Consider the following 19,162-nt stretch of genomic DNA (forward strand, 5'->3'; position numbering starts at 1 on the left):
CCTGTGTCATGCAATGCCTGTGGAGGACAGAAGAGGCTATGGGATCCCCTGGAACTGGAGTTACAGACAGTTGTTAGCTGCCATGTGGGTGCTGGGATTCGAACCCGGGTCTTCTGCAAGAACAACCAGTGTTCTTAACTGCTGACCCATCTCTCCAGCCCTGGCATTAAGGAACTTATATGAAGAAAAGCTTCCATTTTAAAGGGGAGTGGGAAGTATTCCTCTAGAGTTCAAGCTCTCTCACCCAGGTGTGGTGGCGCACTGCTTTAATCTCAGCACTCAGGAGGCAGAGGCAGGTGGATCTCTGTGAGTTCAAGGCCAGTCTGGTCTACATAGTGAGTTCAAACTCTCTGAATGAAGGTAAGATAAAGTATGGTGAAAGGTGCTTTTCCATCTTGTTTTTTTATTTTTCTTCACTTTTTCTTGGCTTGAGATTTTTTGTTACCTGTACCATAATTCTTAAGTGTCCTTTTATGTATATACGTGTGTGTGTGTACACACACGTATATACATATGTATATGAGATGAATAGATATATGGGGGGGGCGTGTACACATACACACACAAAGAGACAGACTATGTAGCCCAGGCTAGTCTTATATGTCACCACTGTGGCTGGTTTGTTTCTGTTTTATGTGTTGACTACATGGAATTCACTGGGGTATTTATATGGGTCTTTCTTCTTTAGACATCTCAGTAAATAAGATTCCCAGAAAACATCTATCTCAGAGACAGTGGGCAGTAAATAGGTGGAGTCAAGGATGAAACCAGACCCTTCAAGAGCTTACAGACAATGTGAGCAAAAGCAGGCTGCTGTGATGAGTGGGACCAGGGATGTGGAGGACCTTTGGGCCTTGAGCCAGCAGGAAGAACTAGTGGATTTTCCCAGGAACTACGCATCAAGCACAAGTGAAGATGAGGGAGACGATGGAGAGAGAAAGTATCAAAAATTTCTGGAAGCAGTCAGTTCCCATGATGGAAAGAATAGGTGGAAATGGGCTGAGAGATCTGAGGCTAGTCTGACCATGTCAGAGTTCAATGTCAGTTCTGAAGGATCTGTTGAAAAGCTGGTCCTTTCAGACCTGCTTGGGTCTGCTAAAATGCCATCTTCATTGGCTACTGTGAAAAAGCAGCTGAGTAGAGTCAGAAAGAAAACTCTGGGGGTGCCGCTTCACAAAGAGGAGGCTGGACAGATCCTCAGGGACATAGCATTCAGCAGAACCTCAGAAACACTCTCCAGGGATCCTGTGGTTGAGAAGAACCGCCAAGCAGAGCAGGTGGTTTTTCCCATGGAGAAGGAGCCTCCAGCTGTTGCTCCCGTTGAACATGTGTTCAGTGGCTGGAAGGTAAGAGCTCCCCTGGAGCAGGAAGTTTTTAAAGTCCTTCATGAGAACAAGCAGCCAGTGACAGACCCTTCGTTGACACCTGTGGAAAAAGCAGCCCTCAGAGCCATGAGCCTGGAAGAGGCTAAGATATGCCAAGCAGAGCTTCAGAGGACCCAGGCTCTGCAGTCCTACTATGAGGCCAGGGCTTGAAGAGAAAAGAAAATCAGATGTAAAAATTACCACAAAATTATAAAGAAAGGAAAGGCCAAAAAAGCCTTAAAAGAGTTTGAGCAACTGTTGAAGGTCTACCCGAGTGATCTATTGCAAGAACTGGGAAACACAGGAAAGGCCAGAATGGTGGAAAGAATGAGCCTTAAACATCATGGCAGTGGGAAATGGGCCAGGTCAAAGGCAGTCATGGCCAAATATGACCTGGGTGCTCTCAGGGCCATGCAAGAACAGTTGGCTAAGAACAAAGAACTGACACAGAAAATCAAGGTAATTTCAGAGAGCTAGGAGAAGGAGGAATGCACAGAGGGGGAACCTCCTGCCCCTGGTGGCATGAAGGACCTGCAGATGATCGCAGAGGGTCTAAATCCCTGGATACTGAGGAGTTGCAACAGTGATGCAAAAGGGAATGAAATCCAGACTGAACAACTTCTTGGGCTGCTAACCCCTGAGTTTTCTGAAAGTGTGGGAGATGGAAGACCAAGGGCAGAAGAAACACTTTTGTCAAAAGAATTTGAGGAAGGGAGATCCTTTGGCATGAGATCTGAGCTCACCCACAACGCTGAAGAGCCAGTGGGAGGCCAGGAAACAAGAGATTCCAACAGCCAGGAGGTTTTACCTGAGTTGAGCGTATTGTTTCTGAAACTCAACAAGGAAAACAAAGCAAAAAATGAGTTCAGTTGGAAGTGTTCTCCAGATCCAGAGAGAGGACCTTGTCCCAGAGGAGGAGGAGTTGCTGATGCTGCCGAGGCTAGAGCAGACTCTGGAAGGAGAGGGGACAGAGGGGAACCCACGGGGATAAGCCGCGGGGATAATCCGGGTGCCTCTGAGGGGAAGAAAAAGAAGGAACACATGATTGATTTACAGAACTTCCTAACTTCACAGTCTCCTGTGAAGTCTTTGGCAGTTTCTGCAGTTGAGGAGCTGGAAGATCAACTGGAGAGGGACCATAGGCAGATAATAGAGGAAGCTTTTGCTGGGGACTGTGTCATCAGAGAGTTCTTGAAAGAGAAGAGGGAAGCTATACAGGCAAATAAGCCAAAGGACTTGGACCTGACTTTGCCTGGCTGGGGAGAGTTGGCTGGTGTAGGCCTAAAGCCCAGTGCTAAGAAGAGACACTGTTTTCTTATTAAAGCCCTTGAAGGTTCTCCAAGAAAAGACAAGGATTTGCCAAATGTGATTGTCAGTGAGAAGCACAACATCGGTGCAGCTGCTCATCAGGCGAGGGTCCTTCCACACCCATTCACCTACCACCAGCAGTTTGAAAAGACCATCCAGAGCCCCAGAGGGCCTTTCAAAAACTGACCAAGCTAGGCCATATCATTAAGCCCATGAAAACAGAAAATATGGGCTTCCGCCCTTCCTCAAGTTCTGACCTCTCTGTCCTCCTATAGAACAATCAGAAATGACTCTCCAGACAGTGCCAAAAACAGTTGAAGAAAAGCTCTGCAGAATAAGTTACCAGAGGACTGGCATCTTTGTGCCTGGGACTAGGAGCCGTGAGTGCTCCTTTTATTGGTTGCTCCACAATGCTTTGGGGCATTTCCTAAATTCGCATCACACTGTCAGTAGTTAAGCCACATTTTAGAAATAAAGTGTTTTATCTAGTAGTTTACGGTTCATTTTGAGTTAAATACTAAGTTCTGAAGTGATTAATTTCATGAAAAATGAGTGCCTTAAGAGAATCTTTTGAAGATCAGAGAGGGATCAGTGAGTGGACAGAGAAGTTCAGGCTGGGGCTGGGCTGGAGCTGGGGCATGGGGAAGCTTGGGCAGCAAAGAATGTTTAAATCAACTTAGTAAGCTACTAGAGCCTGGTGTGGTGGCTCATACCTGTAATCCAGATTCCGAGAGGCTCAGGCAAAAAGATCATTGAGTTTGAAGCTAGCTCAAGCTAGAGTGATACCCTGTTTCAAATGAAATGTTTTTTTGCATGTACACAGAAGGAAACATTCTAGGAAGGGCTAACAGGCAAAGTGAACAAATTTAGGTAAAGAAAGGTACAGGGGACAGAGACAAGTAGAGTTTAAGGACTGAGTGTGAAAGAGAATTGGGAGTGTTGAAAAGCAAGTTGTGGACGGCCTTAAAGCTTGGAATTATCTTTCTGTCTTTTTCTTTTGGGTAGTATAGAGGGAATTAAGACTCTTGCTTAGAGAATTGACGTGGTGGAATTTGTGTTGTGTCCATGTAGGGTGCATTGATAAGTTAGAGTTAAGATAGTTGAATTTTGCCAGATGACAGGAGCACGGACTGCAGCTGCAGGTTAGAGTGGGCATGGGAGGAGGGCAGGACTCAAAAGTAGAGTAACTGCTTCAAGAGCTGAGAACAAGGGAGAAAGAATTTTCTGGATGCTTAGAAGTCTTGTGCAGGGTTTTAGAGTTGGAAGGTTAGCTTTCCATTTAATCTGGGAAGGAGGAAAGAATTCAGGCCTTAAAAATTATTATTATTTTTTTTTAATGTGAAGTGTAAGCTAGGCATGGTGGTACACCTATAATCCAGCACTTGAGAGGAGACAGAAGCAGGGATCAGCTGTAATTCAAGCCCAGTTCCAGTTCCAAGCAGGAATCTCAAAGTTAGAGGAGGAATCTTCCAGGTAGGTGATGGCTAGCTTGGGGAGTGAGGGCGTAGCAATGTTTTGGGCTTAGAGCTTTGTAGAGTGTGCCAAGAACAACTCAGTGAAAGATGCCAGAAGTAACCTCCACTAGGGACCCACTAGGTTGTCTAGGGAGGCCTCAGCTAAAGTTGGGTCCCAAGATGTGGGACATTGATCCTGGCTGATTAGCTCCACAGCTGGCACTTTGGGTGTAGGAGTAGACAGTGCTGTGACTTCAGGGGGAGGTCAGGTATGGGAACTTAGAATAATTGGTGCCTGGGACTTTTCCATCAAGAACATGGCTGCCAGAGAATCCATCTGAGAGTCATTGGTCATTGGGACCAGAGTGCCCAGGGAGCAGGTGAGGCTGGGAGGGCTATGCAGAAGGGCAGGGGAGAGCAGTTCCTGAAGAGAAGGGCTGTGAGGTATTACTGAGTGCGTTATTGCAGTGTTTACTTTTAAAGTGTGGGATTGGCTTTCTGTTGATAGTCGTCTTGTTTTATAGATCTACACATGTAACTTTTGTGTGTTTCTGCTTTAATGCTGCTGCCGTGGTATTTTCACGCCTTGCTTTTGGTGAACATAAAAGGTATACATTCTGTGGGAATAATTGAGTAGACAAATGCTCAATAGGAAAACATTTCAGATTTAGGATCACAGGAAGCCTACAAAATAGGTAACAATGCTAAGAAAGGTAACATTTTTATAGGAAAAAAAAGTATTGTAGGAAATGTTACTTAAGTCATTTAATTTTTTTTCTCCAATGGCTGGGGCTGGGCAGTCAGGCAAGTGCTGTGCCACTGAGCTACATTCCCTACCCCACCCTTTTTTTGTGTGGCTTGTGCTAGGTAAGTGCTGTATCCCTAAGCTACATCTACAGCCACCTCCCCACATTAGCAGCGGCTCTCCATCATTATTTATTTATTTATTTATTTATTTATTTATTTATTTATTTATTTATTTATATTTTCAAGAGGTCTTTTTGAGACAGAGTGTCCCTGCATTCCAAGCTGGCCTTGGAATCCCTATGTAGATCTATGTAGAACAAACTGGCCTGGAACTCACTGAGATCTGCCTGATTGTGCCTACCAAGTGCTGGGATTAAAGGCATGCATGACTACGCTGCAGTAAACAAGCATTCTTGACGTCCGTGTTCATATCTCTGCTTTTCTCAGCAGTCTCTCACCTTGTTTTATTTCCATCGGTTATGCTTTGACATTTCTGGTGTATCTTGACAGAACTTGCTGTAATAGAAGCTCTAATCTTTCCAAAGGGTTAAAGCATTTTCTCAAGATCATATTGCAATTTAATGACAGAAATAAAACTCAGGTTTACATACTGTTTTACTTTAAGGTGTGAACTGTCTGTCTCCTTACATCAAAGTACCTATAAATGAACATACCTTTGTCTTTGATTTATATTTTCAAGATGGTCTCATTAAGTTGCCCGGGCCAGCTTTGAGCTCACCTTCTACTCCAGGCAGTCCTTCTCCTTGGAATCTCCCAGTCTTAGCCTCCCGAGTAGTTGGAATTGTAGGCATGTGCTACTAGGCCTGACAGATCATTATTCTTTAATGCCTATAATTCACCTGTGTGCTTGTTTTTCTGTGCCTGCCTGCACACATATGTCTATCTGTCCATTCACCCATTCACACGATATGCGTTCCCACCAGGTTTTGTGATGATGGACAATAGGGATAGAGTGATGAGTAAGATAGATATTGTTCTTCAGTAGATGGAGAAAATGGTCATGAAGCATTTTCACAAGCAGTTACTGAGTTTAAAATGCAGCAGGTACTGTGAAAGCAAAACTGGGAAGGGAGATTCTTTAAGTGGCATTGCAGAGATCCTGTAGGAGAGAGGGCTAGTGTGAGGTGGGAGCCAGTGGGAAGCAGACTAGGCTAGAGACTCGAAGCAGTTGGAGTGAGGTGAAGATGGGCATTGAGGACAGCATCAGCCAGAGGTCCAGTGCTTTGTGGAGGTGCTCTGAGATAAAACTGGACCCAAAGGGAAGCAGGCCACTGTGTGTCAGAGAAGAGGGCAACATGCTCTCTCAGAAAGGCCATGACTGCATGGAAAGTGGGAAATGAGGAAACTAGAGGTTGTCCTGTGCCAGCTGCCTGGCGACATCTGTCTCAAGTGGGTTTGCTGTTCTGGTCCTCAGCTACTACCAAAAGTTAAGTTTTATTACTACAGAATAGGGAAAGAGTTAACTTTTTTCTTCATGTGGTTTAGATTGTATGAATAGGAATGTTAGAATTTACCAGAGTTATCTTTAGCAGTATTAAAGCATTTGTAAAAACTCGTTTTAGGGACTGGAAAAACGACTCTGTGCTCTTGCAGAGGATCTGGGTTTGGTTCCCAGCACTTTTATGGCTAACAACCATCTGTCTCAAGTTCCAGGGGTACCCTCTTTTTCCTCAGTCTGTATTGCATGCATGGGTGTACTTCCGTGCAGGCCAAACTCAAACACAAAGAATAAAAATAAGATCTTTAGTATTTTATAATATACCTCATTTGAATTTATTATGTTGTTTTGGAATTGCTCATTTATTAAGGCCAGTGGGAAACTTCTCAATTAGAGTACATAATATTTTATAATTGTATAAAAGTTGTATACTTGTAAAAAAAAAATGTGTGTAGCTCAGGCTGGCCTGAAACACACTCTCACAATCTACCTACTTGTGCCACTGTGCCTGGTTCAAGTTGTTTGTTTTTTGTTGTTTTGATACAAGATCCCAGTATGTAGCCCTGATTAGCCCAGAACTTGTTATTTGTAGACCAGACTGAATTTGACCTTGTGGCTGTCCTGCTTCCTCCTCTACCTCTTAAATGCTGGAATTGCAGATTTGTGTCACCATGCCCAGCTTTAAGTTGTCTGTTTGGAGCAGAAATATTTTCTTCTTCAGGTTCTATCTAGTTTCTTGTTTGGAAAAAAAGAAGTTATAAACTGGCCTGATGCATCAGGATTTTAGTACATAAAATTTGTTTCTATATGTATAATGCACATATTTCCTAAAGGTTTCCCTTGATTATAACAATATATGTTCAATATGAAAGATTGAAAAATATGTAAAAGCATAAGGAAGAAAGTTAAAAAAAAGTCACTGTTTTGAATTCCAGATACAGCAGGTGCTGACATTGTGATGTTTTCGGTCTTTGTATGTTTGTGTGTGCTAACAAAAGAGAAATTATTATATTTATTGCTTAACCTTTTTTTCTTTGTCATGACGGAAGCAATTCCCATGTTAATAAATGTTCTTGAAAACATTAGTGGATGTATAATAATCTATTCCTTTAAATAAAAGATTTCTAGACATGAAAGTATTGGGTTAAAAGTTATGAAAAATTTTAAGACTCTTATAAAAATCAGAGTTGTTTTCCAAATGGTAGTACTTATTTTTGCGCCTCTCAGTGGCTTATGAGAGTGACTTCATGTTGCATTGATACTTGGATTTATGTACTAGATCTAGGAGATCTAGATCTATGTACTAGGAGAAAGATTCTATTTCATTTTAATAATGTCTTGAATACTCAAAAAAAAAAAAAAAAGCTTAGCCACCTGAGTATTTTGGTTAAACTAGACTCAAGTTTAAATAATCACCATACTTTTTTGTTTTGTTTTGTTTAGTCTTTTTTTGAGACAAGGTCTCCTTGTAGCCCCAGCTGGCCTAGAACTCACTATGTAGACCAGGCTGGTCTTGAGCTCACGGAGATCCGTCTGGCTCTGCCCCTGAGTGCTGGGATTACAGGCATGCACCACCATGCCCAGCCTAATAATTACCCTACTTTTATCTTTTACTTGTATTCTACTGAAAGATTTGAATAACAAGTCCAGTGAGTTGGCTCAGGGGGTAAAGGCTCTTGCCACACAAGCCTGGTCCCCCTAAGTTTGGTCCCTCATACCTACATAAAGGTAGAAGGAAAGAACTGATTCTACAAAATTGTCTGTCCTCCACATGTGTGCTGTGGCATGTATGCCCTCTCCTGCATCATGTACACATACATACAGATGTAATAAAGATTTGAACAAAATTACAGATTTAAAATCTTTGAAGATAAAGTCAGTCGAAGGATATAAAGTTTTCATTTGTGTGAGAATATGAATAGAGAGGTAAAGTTGAATAATTACAGAAATTTAGATTTTTGTTTACCTTTCTAGGTGTTATATGTAGTATGCTTCTGTTAAAGATATTATTTCCCCTCAAAGTTCTTGTTGCCCCATCACTAATATCATCCAGGAGAGAAGTAATGAACGTACTTGGAATAAAAGCCTTGAAGGGAGGTGGAGTATAAGGCAGATCTCTTGCCCATTAGTAATGATTCAGATGAAGGTACTGGTGAGTTTGAAATTTGGCTTTTTATTTAGTATAGGTTGGTATTTCACTATCTGATTTCTTAATTCTATAATCCTTTATTTCTGATTCTTAGAAAATGCTAGAAAGAATTTCTGTAAGGTCCATTTGTCTGTAGTTAACTTTCATGTGGCAATTTTGGAAATCTGTGCCTGCAGTGAGGGAAATTAATCAGACAGCACAGCACAGAGGTGATCTAGCTGGGCCTCTGGCACAGGGGTGATCTAGCTGGGACTGTATGGCACAGGGGTGATCTAGCTTAGGACTCTGCGGCACAGGGGTGATCTAGCTGGGCCTCTACGGCACAGGGTGATGCAGCTAGACCTCTACGGCACAGGGGTGATCTAGCTTAGGACTCTACGGCACAGGGGTGATCTAGCTGGGCCTCTACGGCACAGGGTGATGCAGCTAGACCTCTACGGCACAGGGGTGATCTAGCTTAGGACTCTACGGCACAGGGGTGATCTAGCTGGGCCTCTACGGCACAGGGTGATGCAGCTAGACCTCTACGGCACAGGGGTGATCTAGCTTAGGACTCTACAGCACAGGAGTGATCTAGTTAGGCCTCTACAGCACAGGGGTGATCTAGCTAGGCCTCTACGGCATGGGGGTGATCTAGCTTGGACTCTGCGGCACAGGGAGCTTAGGACTGTATGGCATGGGGTGGTCCTAGCTAGGACTCTGGATGACTTCTGATTCTTGCTCCCCTCATTGATACTGGCTGTTGAGAGAACTGGTAGTCAGTGACCAGCCAGGTTTGCTGTCCCCTTGCTTTTTGAGATTTCCAGCCTATTTTGGAAATACATAAAATTCCTTACTGCTGTTACCTTTTGAAAGTAAACTCATCAAATTAATAAAAATAAACAAAAGTAAGTAAAATGATTGACTGTATGCTGTGTACGATATTCCAGGTTTCTTGAGGTGGGTATTTGGGGGATGCATCATTAAAGTGCCCACCTCTGAAGTACAGACTGAGACGAACGTTGTCCACAGTAAAGAGTACAGCTGGAGAGGGACCCTCCGTGCTGGGTTTTTGGAGGAAGGCACCACAAGTAGATTCTAGAAGACTTCTAAAGAGGTGGCACTGGAGTTGGTTTGACTCAACAGCTGGGAAAAGCACAGAGATTAGTGGATGGGGGAGGAGCAGAAGTGGGATTTGTAAACCCTCAGAGTAGCTCTGACTTCTGATAACACCGCCCCCCCCCCCATTGGAATTGACCCTTGCACGTGCTAGATGTGCACTATCTAAGCAGCATCCCCGGTCTTCACGAGATGCGTGAACGTGAACAAGAGCTAATTATTGCTTTATGGCATTAAAATATTTTCCCTGTAACTCTAGATTACTGAAAATTACAGAGAAGATAGTCAATCTCTAAGAAGTAATCTCCTAGACTACTTTTAAAGTAGTGGTGAGGTGAAATCTTGAAGGTGGAAGAGTGTGGGAGAGTATTGGAGAGGAATCATTGAAGGCTGGGGGAGAAGAATGACTAGAGGGGCAAGGAGGTACCATGGCAGGGGAAGCTGTGTGTGGAGGAGGTGAGAATTTGAGAAGGGACAGCTTGGACTGCCAGGATGAGCAGTAGGGGACGGCTCCGGTGGCTGGTAGATTGGGAGGGCTGTGCAGAGGACAAGGGCTCTGTGGAACTGAGGTCAGAGAGGACTGGATGGAAGAGTTGGTAGAATTTGACTGGTTCTAATTAGAGTATGGTTTTGGAATTTTGTATTTAAGTAATTCTGTACTACTAAATAGAAAATAATTTTCATGCCTAGACAATAATACATAAACTAAACATTACATTTATTGATGTGTGCATGTGAATGTGTGTAGTCATGAATGTGCATAATGTTGCACTCATGTGGAGATCAGAGGACAGCTTTGGAGTGTCAGTGCTCTCCACCATGTGGTCCCCCAAGATTGAACTCGGGTCATCAGGCTTGGGGGCAAGTGCCTTTACCCACTGAACTCTCTTTTCTCTTTTCTCTTTTCTCTTTTCTCTTTTCTCTTTCTCTTTCTTTCCCTCCCTCCCTTCCTCCCTCCCTCCCTCCCTCCTTTTTAAAAAAATCTCCACTATGTATCCCTGACCAGGCTAGTCTTGAATGCACAGAGATCTGCCTGACTGAGATTAAAGATGTGTGCCACCCTGTCCAGCCCAGAATAAACATTTTTAATGTGTAAGGGAAGTGCTTATAACAGCCTAAACAGGCTTTAGTGTACATATCAAGCCTATTTAGAGTTTTATTTTTCTGGTCAGGTTTGTGGTTTTCCTTGGAATTTCAAAAGTCAAGCAGTTGACAGCACAGATGGAAAAATTCCATGTGGAGAAGCCTTTCTTAACACTCTGGGCTTATTATGTAAATCTGAACTTTCTGGTCTTGAGAGTGCAGATATTTCTAAGTATTTTTTTAAAAGGTGACAAGATTCTGTTGGCATTTTGTTTTAATTATGAGTACTATCAACATAGACCTTTATTGCCCTCTAAAATATTATCTTAGTTTTAACATTGTTTCAGGCGTATAATAGTCTCTGTCATTCTTTCCCTCACCTCCCTTCTTGACTTCCTCTTCTTTCATCTTTTTCAAGCACAAAGTTTTGTTATTTTTACATATTTTGCTTTTATCCAGATTAGATTTTCACGATGCTGGCCTTTTTAGCTTAATACTAAACAACTAGAAATTCCTCCTGTTCCTATTGATTTGATCTCTGGACTGGATTCCTGCTGTTTGAGGCAGGAAGATGTAGCTGAGTTCCTTCTAAGATAAAGCAGAGAGTTTTAGTTAACAGAAACCAAGATGAACAAGAGTGAATGAAGACTTTTAGAACTCTGTGTGTGGAGAGAGAGAGTGGAGAGAGAGAGAGAGAGAGAGAGAGAGAGAGAGAGAATGAATATGAATATGAATGGGACTGTTTAGCCATGTAACTCAGGCTGGCCTTGAGCTCTCTGTGTTCCATACATGCAAGTACATGAGGAAACAATTAAGTCAGACTAATTCCCATGGTCAATAATCTGCAGTAATCTGTGGAGTATTTATTTTGTATGTGGTCACTGTTAGTATTTCTCTAAGCAGTTGATTGTATTATGTAGCTTTCTGCATTGCTAGCCTGTTTAGACTAGTGACCTGGCATGAGCACTGATGCCTTAGGTTGTGAAGCACTTCCTTAGATATAAAATGTTTAGTTTGTCTGTTACTTCCTAGGCATAGGAAACTGTTTTTCAGTGGTATGCTGGGGTGGGAGAGCTACGGAGGGTCTTTGAGATATGCAGGATCCTTGTATGTAACTGGCATAAGCCCTATTGTCTGAGCTCTCCTAATTGCTTTTGCTGTTCCTTTTGGTTTTTTTCAACAAAGACCCGTTGTGTGTCTTCCATAAATGAGTCCAGTAAATGGAGAAATAACTTGGACAAAGCTATACATTCTGATGATCTACATGTTTCTTACACAGTAGGCTCCTTAAAAGGATTTCCACTGCAGTGGGAAGTCCTCATTGCTGGTTACTGGTTTAAACTGTGAACACCACCGCTGAAGCTCTGAGATCTGCAAGGCCAGCAGCAGCCATTCCCAGCGTCTTCCCTCCCCAGACCCCTGTACAGTTGACCCAGCACCGTAGGCCCTTGCTTCTGCTCTCCCTTTCCTTCTTTCCTAATAACCCCTTCTTTTCCTTGTTTACGTTATTTTAAAAATTTTTGACAGGGTCTTCCTAGTCCTAGCCTGCCTGGAACTTAGTGTGTAGACCAGGCTGGCCTTGATTTCAGAGATCAACTTGCCTTCTGCCTCTCTTTTTCCTTTGTTTGAGATAGGGTTTTGCTTCGTAGTACCAGGCTGACTTCAAACTCACTATATAATCCAGGCTGGCCTTGAATGCTCAGTGAGCCTCCTTGGCTTCTGCTTCCTGAGTGCCAAGATTACAGAAAAGCCACCAGGCAAAAACATTAAAAATGTTTTTTTTTTTTTTTTTTTTTTTTTTGTGTGTGTGTGTATGTGTATGTTTATGTGGGCGTGGGCAGGTGTAAGCCCAGCCTGACTTGTAACCAAAGGTGACCTGGAACTTCTGGTTGATGCCAGTCTGGAGTACAGGAGACTTTGTCTCAAAACAAAAACAAACAAACAAAAAACCCCAGCAACTACCAAAAACCCACCAAATAACAAAACCCTGAGTTACTGGGGCTGGAGAGTTGACTCAGCTGTTAAGCTCACTGGCCGCTCTTGCAGAGAACCTGGGTTCATTCCCAGCTAACAATCATCTGTAAACAGTTACAGGGGATCTGAAGCCCTCTTCTGACCTTTGTGGGCATTGCACAAATGTCACCACATGCAGGCAATACACCCATACACGTAAAATAAAAATAATAAATAAAATATTTAAAAATCCTGAGCTACTACAGCTTTTACTCATACATAGATTAGGCATCTAAAATCATCTCTAGGCATCTAAAATCATCCCAAAAAGTAATTTTAAACTATTCGTTTTATATTTTCAAATGCTAAATTTATCCAAAGAGCTACGTTCTGTATGCAATGCTTAATTTACTTTGCTCATTATAAGTATTTTGCTAATGTATTCTATAGTTTTGGATTTGTTGAATTTTGCTGCTAGCCTTTGGATTTTCCTTAGTTTTAAAATATTTTATCCTGGGATACAAAATAAAGTTTAAAAGTGAAGTTCTTTACCCAATTAAAACAGTCCACACCTAACCAGGTGGTGGTGCACACCTTTAACCTCATTCAAGAGGCAGAGGCAGGCAAATCTCTTTGGGTTCAAAGCTGGCTTGGTTTATAAATTAAGTGCCCTGCCAGGCAGAGTTACATAATGTCTCAAAAAGAAAGCTTTCCCCTAATGATTAAGCTGCTCACTCAGATAGGTTTGGAGTCATGGTATACTAAATATAGTTTTTAACTGAATTTAAATTATCAAGCAGCAGATGAATGTCATTTTGTAACCTAGCAGTTCATGTTCTGATATCCATGTGTATATACAGCTGGCTCTCAACTTTTGTAGAAGAATAAATACAAAATAGCACCAAAGCGCACATGTCCTATTGGTTCTCTTCATATGCTCCAGGAGTTCAGGTAATGGCTGGTCGACACATACTGATCAAAATAGTGCTACTGTCAAGGGTCCTCATTGGTGGCTTGTCATGACATGCCGTTCCTCTCCATTTTCCTTTAATCAAACCGGCACAGAATTCTCACATGAAAAATTACATCGTTTTTTAGATTTCATGGGTGCAGCTTCCCAAGACCTGCATTATGTTACCAGGTGATGTGTCAGTCTGGGTGGGAGATTTTACAAGGTCTATTTCTAGATGAAGAGCTGCAGACAATCAATGGCTTTTGGGATTTGGAGAATCCTTTTTTCCAGCGATGGGCTCCCTGAGGTTATCTAATCATTCCAAGTGATTAGCCCCAAACATGAGCAGCATGTATAAAAGGTCATGAATCTGAGGGAGTAGGGGCCATAGAGTTGGGGTGGAAATGATGTGACTATAGTATTCATGTATGAAATTCTCAAGAAATTTAAATGAAAAGTTAACCCTTTTTCTTTTTTTTTGAGATAGGGCCTCAATGTGTAACCCTGACTGGCCTGGAATTCATTATGCAGACCAGACTGGCCTTTGGAGCCACAGGCATCCCCTGCTTCTGCCTCCTGCCTGTTGGGGTTAAAGGCGTGTACTAGCACGCCCAGCTAAAAGTTGCTTTTTTTGGATGTTTTGTGATGCTGGGGCTTGAACCCAGGATCTTGTACATGATAGGCAAGCACTCTGCTACTGAGCTACAGGCCTAGCCCCCTAATGTTACTTTTTTGAATGGAGAAAACTTTGAATCAATTTTTTTGGCTATAACATAAAGAGTACATTGTGACTTGGGAAAGGAAGGGAGAAAGAAGAATAGGAATTGCTTTTCCCTGGGTGAGCAAGTAAGCAGAGTGATTCAGAACCCAGGACTGAATGTAGGGGTGTGTGTGGTGTGTGTGTGCGTGTGCATGCATGTATGAAAATGAGGGGATGGTGGTTAGGAATAGTTAATGAAGCAACTGAGACGACTTGAGTGGCCTGTAGCACACTTTTGAGAGACTTCTAGGTCTTGCTCTGGGCTCAAGCAAGAACTTGTTGAGAGCTAAGGATGTTTGTTAAAGGACCATCTTTTTTAGCTATCTGGAGGTTGTATAAATCAAATTGTCAGTTTATGTTATTTTATCTAAATCATTTTCCACTTGTGGGATTGCAGTGAGGTCTAGAGGGGAACATTCGACACTTGTTTTAGTGGTTGTGTGCAGTAAAATCTAATGATGTTTCACCTGTATCATGAAGTACCAGACACTGGAAGGCTATTACTAGTGTGAATAAATATATTAAAAATGAATTAGATAGCCAGACATGGAGGTACAAACCTGTAATCCAAGCACTCAGGAGGCCGAGGCAGGAGGAGTGCAGGGACTTTGAGGCCATCCCAGGCTCTGCAGAGTAAGTACCAGACCAGTCAGGGCTATAGTGTAAAATTGTCTCCAAAAAGAAAAAAAAAAAAAAAAAAAAAAACCCAAACAAAGCCAAAGTTAGTAATCATCACTGCAGTTTATGGAGTTCCTCAAAGTGGAATAGTACCAGCTTCCAATCAAAGATGAGTTCAGCCTCTTTATTTATAAATTATGTTTTTACAAAACTAGGCCAGATTTGTTGCTGAGAATGGGCAGGCCAGGGCCTCATTTGGGCATTGTGGGTGGTCCTTGGGTATTATAGCATGTGAGGTTTGGAAGCTGCAACCCCCTACTTCAGATTGTGCAGAATGGCTTCCTGCAGCTGTAGAGACAGGTGCTGGGTGTCACTACCTCAGCCTGGAGTGGAGCTGAGTAAGTAGTGTTCTTTTTCCTTGGATCACTATTATTTCATGCTGTAAGGAACTTCATAGATAGGAATTTAGCCTTTTGTAATGAACCTAAAATCTTAATGTAGTAAATACAGATTGATGATGAAAAGCCTAACTAAAGTGCTAGAGCTCACTTTGAGACATGTGCTATAGGCTTTAAATATATTGACTGTTGAGTCCTCACAAAGGCATCACGGTACAGATACCCTTCACTGTCCACAAATGAGAAATAGAAATATGGTTTACTTTAGGTGATGGAAGTCATTGAGAGTCAAGCTCAGTATGTTTGGCTTCTCGGCTTAAGTTGTCTTTAAGGGTAAAGTTGAGTCGACCTCAGTGTCTTCAAAATGAGGAAGGTGTAAGAAGTAAGCAGTAATGGGATGAAAGTTGTGTTTGCAAAAAAGGTGCTGTTAGCAAAGGCATTGTACTTTGTGGTCTCACAGGAATCTCGCCTGCTTTCCTTACTTGGGACATTTATTATCGGTTAAGTTTTCAGTTTAGTTTTACAGGTGAACCTGAAATATTAGGATGTTAGGGGGCTTACCTGTGAGGAGCCAGTGTTAAATGAGGGCTTTTTACCATTGTTCTAAAAGGAGCAGCTCTTCTGAAGGTCCTTTTTCAAAAATCTTTTTTTGAGACAAGGTTTCCCTGGCCTGGCACTTGGAATGTAGACCAGGCTGGCCTCTATTTCATAAAGATCTATCTGCCTCTGCTTCCTGAGTGCTGGGGTTAGAGGTGTGCTCCTGCCTGTGTGTGTGCGTGTGTGTGTTTTAAACCTGAAGTGTTTCTCTTGTTGCAAGCTTAATGAAAAATCCTAGGTATATGTCATGCTGACAATTGAGTCCATGGTACTCAGTCCTGAGCAACCCACTGGCTTATGCTTCATTAGACAAAAGATGCTGAGTTGTGTGGTCTTGACTCCTATTTGATGTTAAAGGCAGGCAAGGAACTATAAAGGAAGAAGTGAGATTGGGTGGTAGGCGTGTTAAGATGCCCCTCTGGAGGAGTTTTCCTTTTTTCCCTCCTGTGGCACCATCTGAACTCTGATGTTTGAGTTTGTAGGAGCATTTTCAAGTGTCCCTGTCCTGGACATTAAACTCTGGTCCCTTTTTGTGATGGGGGCTGAATAGGAAGAGGTTGAGTCATATAAGCACTTACTGTAGAGAGGGTGTGTGTGTGTGTGTGTGTGTGTGTGTGTGTGTGTGTGTGCGCGCGTGCGTGCGTGCGTGCGTGTGTGCATAAGCCAGAGTTCTGTGAATAACTTTATTGGTTTTCTGTATACATGATCACACCTATGAATATAATCTCAAAAATCGCATTATTTTTAGGGTTTTGGATTTGCTTTTTTTTTTCTAGACAGGGTCTCCTGTAGCCCCAGCTGGCCTGGAACTCTTGTTGTGTGGACTAGGCTGTCCGCGATCTCACAGAGATCTGCCTCCCAAGTGCTGGGATCAAAGGCAAGTGCCACCATGCCTGCCCCCCCCAAAAAAAATTCACATTATTTTTTAATTAAGAAATAAATACATTCAAAATTAAATTTGAAAAAGTATTTAGATAACACCTTTTGAGGATTATTAGAATGTATCTGTTCCTTGCCACTCTGATGTCCTGGGAGTACCATTTTCCTCTACAGAAGCTTTCAGTGGCTTCCCATGACCTCTGACAAAATCCTCATTCTTTGGACTGGTCTTCATAGTGTTGCAGAATACATTGCCACACAACAGCAGAACAAAGCAACACCAGCCTAGAATGGCGAGGAGCCTGTAGGCTCCATTGAGATCGTGGCGTCCCACCAGTGGGGCACTGCAAGTTCGGATTGACTTCTTATCCTGTGAGTGAGTTGAACTTTCATGATTTATTTAATTTTTGTTTTATTTATTTATTTTTTGAGACAGAGTCTCACTGTATAGCTCTGGCTAGCCTGGGACTTTCTATGTAGACCAGTCTGGTCTCAAACTCACAGAGATCTGCCTGCTTCTGCCTGGGATTAAAGACTACAAGCCTGTCTACTTCTAGTTTCCAGAAAGGGTTTCACAGTCCAGGCTGTCCTCCCTAGATGGCTTAGGGCGACCTTGGACTTTGATCTTCTTGCTTCTACTGGGGAGTATAGTGCTCAGCCAGCTAGATTGTTAACTCTTAAAGCATGGTTTTAGGTTTTGCATATAGTTGTGATAGCTGCTGTGATGTGTATTAAGTTTGACATCCGGGTCCTGTCAAAGACAATTTCTCCTGCCCCTTTTATCCTTTCTGTATGTGTCATACTTTGTTCATTGACACCTCATAATTCTGTGTTCAGTTTTAGCTGGGTGGCTTGAGCCATTTCCCTGCGTTCTGTGTCATATTGCGCCTAGTTTGTCTTTGTCTGCATTATATCCAGCAGTTGTTGTTTGTCAATTGCCAGGTGATTGTTTTGTGTTTTGTTTGTTTGGAGTGTTGGGACTGAAGGTGTGTGTCACTGTGCCTGGCTGTTTATGTTTGGTGCGATCCTGCGGTCTGGGCTATAAATTGCTCCACAGCATGCATGATCCAATTAAAGTAGAAGCCCTTTGTTAGGGGTCTTGTCAGAGAGTATCTTTTAGGTTTATCATAAATTCAGGAAGGTTCTCCTTAGGTATCTCTTTCTTTGGTTTTCTGTTCAACTTCTGGTTGCTTAATTCTTTTACTTGATACTGTCACGGAGCCATAACTTCATCTTAATTGCCCGTTACCAAAGTCTTGGAGTTTTTAACAGTGCCATTAGACAAGAACTCCTTTCCATGCTTCAAATAAAGCCAATCTTCTTAGAAGCTGCTAAGGAGTTCTCTGGCCTGTGTAGCACTTCTGTGATTTTCTTGTAGTTAACATCCCTGCTCATGAGTGGTATGCTAGGCCATGGGTACTGATCTTGATTTAGAGGTCTCTTTGCCTTCACGGTGATAAAAGTGAGCTGTAGCAAGGGTAATCTGTGCTCTCTGTTCTTGGCTTGCTGGCCTGGCCTATGGTAGATGTCTTGCCCATGAGTAGGGGACTGGGTGAGAGAAGGGATTCCTCTAACTTGTTGGCCACATTGGGCTGGAATAGAATTCTGGCAACATGAAGCTGAGGAGTAGGAGATGAAAAATACTTTTTGGGGACAAAAATCAGTCTTGGTATATTAGTTTCTTTTCTGTTGCGTGATTAAAAACACTAACCAAAGCAGCAATGGAAGAATAGCTGATTTAGCTCATGGTTCCAGAGGGGTTAGAGTCCGTCACAGCGGGGAGGCATGGTGGCAGGAGGTGGCTGGAGGAGAAAGCCAAGCCAGTGCTCACATCTTCAAGCAGGCACAGGAAACAGAACATCTGGAAACCTGGCTTAAGAACTGTCAAAGCCCATCCACGGTGATGTGCTTTCTCCCTTATGGCCACACTTCCTAAAGCCTCCCCAAACAGCGCCACCAGTTGGAGTCAAACAGTCCAAATACTTGGAGCCGCTGGGGGACATTCTCATTCAAGCCACCATACCTGGATATCAAAGTGGGCAGGGTACTTCCATAGTAATTTGCTTCAGTTTCCTTCCTTCGGTGATTGTATCTGCCACATGATGGTGATTTCCTCTGCCTGGGATGCTCCTTCTTTCCTAGCCAGGCACATGGCACACCTGCCATGTATACGTAAGATACAGATTACTTGCCAGAGAGGCTTTCGGTGACCACCCATACCTAGAGTACCTCTCCAACTTTGCCCAGTCATTTGTGTTTCCCTTACTTGGGTTTGCTTTTTCTTGTAGCATTTCTTATTACCATGTATGCATGTATGTGCACCCATATGTATGCATGTATGGG

At 42.7% G+C, this 19,162-nt stretch overlaps 1 protein-coding gene and 1 pseudogene across 1 annotated transcript in view; both read left to right on the forward strand.

Moving 5' to 3' along the window:
* Acsl3 (acyl-CoA synthetase long chain family member 3) overlaps window positions 1-19,162 on the forward strand; it is a 67,800-nt gene that overhangs the window by 8,630 nt on the left and 40,008 nt on the right. The gene's annotated exons all lie outside the window — the stretch shown is intronic.
* On the forward strand, window positions 756-3,010 carry LOC103727774 (annotated as a pseudogene).

This window comes from Nannospalax galili, unplaced genomic scaffold, assembly GCF_000622305.1.
Source record: "Nannospalax galili isolate Female #2095 unplaced genomic scaffold, S.galili_v1.0 scaffold127, whole genome shotgun sequence".
In the NCBI taxonomy this organism is placed as follows: domain Eukaryota; kingdom Metazoa; phylum Chordata; class Mammalia; order Rodentia; family Spalacidae; genus Nannospalax; species Nannospalax galili.